This window comes from Schistosoma mansoni, assembly GCF_000237925.1.
Source record: "Schistosoma mansoni, WGS project CABG00000000 data, supercontig 0191, strain Puerto Rico, whole genome shotgun sequence".
Classification (NCBI taxonomy): domain Eukaryota; kingdom Metazoa; phylum Platyhelminthes; class Trematoda; order Strigeidida; family Schistosomatidae; genus Schistosoma; species Schistosoma mansoni.
The window spans coordinates 259,855-262,734 of record NW_017386071.1 but is presented as its reverse complement, the minus strand read 5'-3'; positions in this window follow the sequence as shown (position 1 = coordinate 262,734).

The following is a 2,880-nucleotide window of genomic DNA, read 5'->3' as shown; positions in this document are numbered from 1 at the left end:
GGTTGTCGTGTAGGGTACTACGAGTGTAGTAGCTGTGTCGTTTGCTTGTACCGAAGGAAAATCGACGTAAATAGGGTTTCCTTCTAGGTACGCAGCTTTGAGTCGATCGATACTGATGCTATCGTTCGTACCGTTCTTATCGACTACATAGTACTTAGGTTCGCGTTGAAGAACTTTGAAGGGTCCTTCGTATGCTGATTCGAGGGGTCGTCGATGTGAGTCTCGACGAATGAAGACGTGTGCACTATGTCGTAATTCGGGTTGAACGAAAACGTCAGTTGATTGAGGTCGAGTGTGAGCAGGTTTAACTGAACGCATAGCGTTTGAAAGCCTACTCGTGTAAGAGTTTAGATCCATATTCAATGAAGAAACTGAAGGATCCACGAATTCTCCTGGGAGTCGGAGTGTCGTTCCGTAAACGAGTTGAGACGCCGTGTATCCAATGTCAGCTTTCACTGCATTGCGGATACCTAGCAAGACGAGTGGAAGAGCGTCTGTCCACTGTGAAACGTTTGAAGCTGATAATGAAGCTTTTAGTTGTCGATGAAAACGTTCTACCAACCCGTTTGCTTGTGGGTGGTAGGCGGTCGTTCGGAAGCGCGTGATTCCTAATAGTGAGGTCAGACAACGGAAAAGTCCAGATTCGAATTGGCGTCCGCGGTCTGTAGTGATTGTGTAAGGGCAGCCGAAATTTGCTACCCATCGTTCGACGAAAGCACGGGCCACGGTTTCAGCAGTAATGTCCTTAATCGGTACTGCTTCTGGCCATCGAGTGAAACGGTCTACGCATGTTAGGAGATATGAGTATCCGTTCGAGTCGGGTAAGGGTCCTACTAAATCTATATGGACGTGGTCGAAACGAGCGTCAGGGGTTTTGAAAGAGCCTAAGGGACATTTGTTATGTCTTATGACCTTAGATTTCTGACAGCTTTCACAGGAGCGTGCCCACTCCCTCACGTCTTTATTCATGCCAGGCCAACAAAAGCGTTCGGCTATAAGTTCGATTGTTGCACGAGCACCTGGATGAGAAAGATTGTGCAACGTATTGAAGACGTTGCGGCGATAATGTTTTGGTACAATTGGACGATCCCTACCTGTAGATGTGTCACAGAGTAAGGTTTCCTTACCTGTTCCCATCTGCCTAATACTTAGTTTAAGAGTTGTCGAGGATAACTCATGCTGAAGATCAATGTCTTCTTTTTGAAGCTGAGCGAGTTTAAGAAGGTCGATACCTTGGAAACTGTTCAAGGAGCTAATTCGAGACAAGGCGTCTGCGACTACATTGTTTGCTCCAGAAATATGTTGTATGTCTGAAGTAAACTGCGAAATGTAGTCGAGTTGTCGAGACTCTCGCGGTGAGTACTTGTCTGAGGACGAACTTAAAGAGAAGGTAAGAGGTTTGTGATCGGTGAAAAGCGTGAATTCTCTTCCTTCGATGGAATGTTGAAAATGCCGTACAGCACAATACATAGCTAGGAGTTCTCTACCGAACGTACTGTACCTAGATTCCGTGTCTAACAACCGTCTCGAGAAAAATTCTAGAGGTTGCCATGAGTTGTTAACCCATTGTTGTAAGACTGCTCCGATTGCTGAGTCGGATGCGTCTACTGCGATACTAATGGGCGCTTGAGTGTCCTGATGAGCAAGCAGGGTTGCTTTAGCGATGTGTTCCTCAACTGTGGAGAATGCTTTACGGGCTATGTCGTCTAAACTAATTGATTTCGCATTTCCACGAAGCTGATCGGTTAACGGTTTCATAAGGGACGCGCATTTAGGTATGAACCGTCTATAGAAACTTACAAGTCCGTTAAAAGTTCGTAAGTGCTTGATCGTGATCGGTTCTGGGTAATCCAGAATGGCCGCCACTTTGCTCCTAAGGGGTCGGATGCCTTGGGCATCAATAGTGTGTCCTAAGAAGTCTAAGGAGTTAGTTGCGATTTGGCATTTCTGAATGTTGACAGTAATGCCATGCCTTTGGAGTCGATCGAAAACAATGTCCAGATGCTTGAGATGTGATTCTCTGTCCGGACTTGCTATTAGACAGTCATCAACATACGCATGTACGAAGTTGAGACCTCGGAAGACGTCGTCTATAAACCTTTGGAAGGTTTGAGCCGCATTTCTTAAACCAAAAGGCATTCGTAGAAATTCGTAAAGACCGAAGGGAGTGATAATGGCGGCTTTAGGAATGTCGTCAGGTGCCATCGGGATTTGGTTATAAGCTTTAACCAAGTCGATTTTCGAAAAGACAGTTGTACCTTTCAAGGTAGCTGTCAAATCGTGAATATGAGGCAGCGGGTAACGATCGGGAATGGTTTTAGCATTCAGACGCCGATAATCACCAGTTGGCCGCCAATCATTGCTGTCCTTTTTAGGGACCATGTGCAATGGGGATGCCCATGGACTATTCGATGGTCGAATTATCCCTAGGTCCATCATGTGGTCGAATTCGTTTTTAGCTAACCTAAGCTTCTCGGGAGCGAGTCTTCGGGCTTTCGAAAATACAGGTGGTCCTGTAGTCGAGATGTGATGTGTAACATTGCTGGTTACACAAGGTAATTTCGATTGCGATTGGCATATCCCGGGGTATTTGTCGAGTACTGCTTGGTACAAGGGGTCTATGGTGTGCTTAATCGTGACTGGGGATAACCTGCAACCAGAACAAGGAGTTACGCAAACGGATAACTTAGTGTTTCCGTCTATTAACCTTCGTGCGCGTGTGTCGATGAGTAGATTGTGGTGTTGTAACAGGTCTATACCAATGATTGGCATAGAGACGTCTGCAACAACGAAAATCCAGTGTATGGGTTTGCGTAAACCCACGTTAAGGTAGACGTACCTTTTACCGTAAGTAGCGATCGGCTTTCCGTTTGCCGCCTG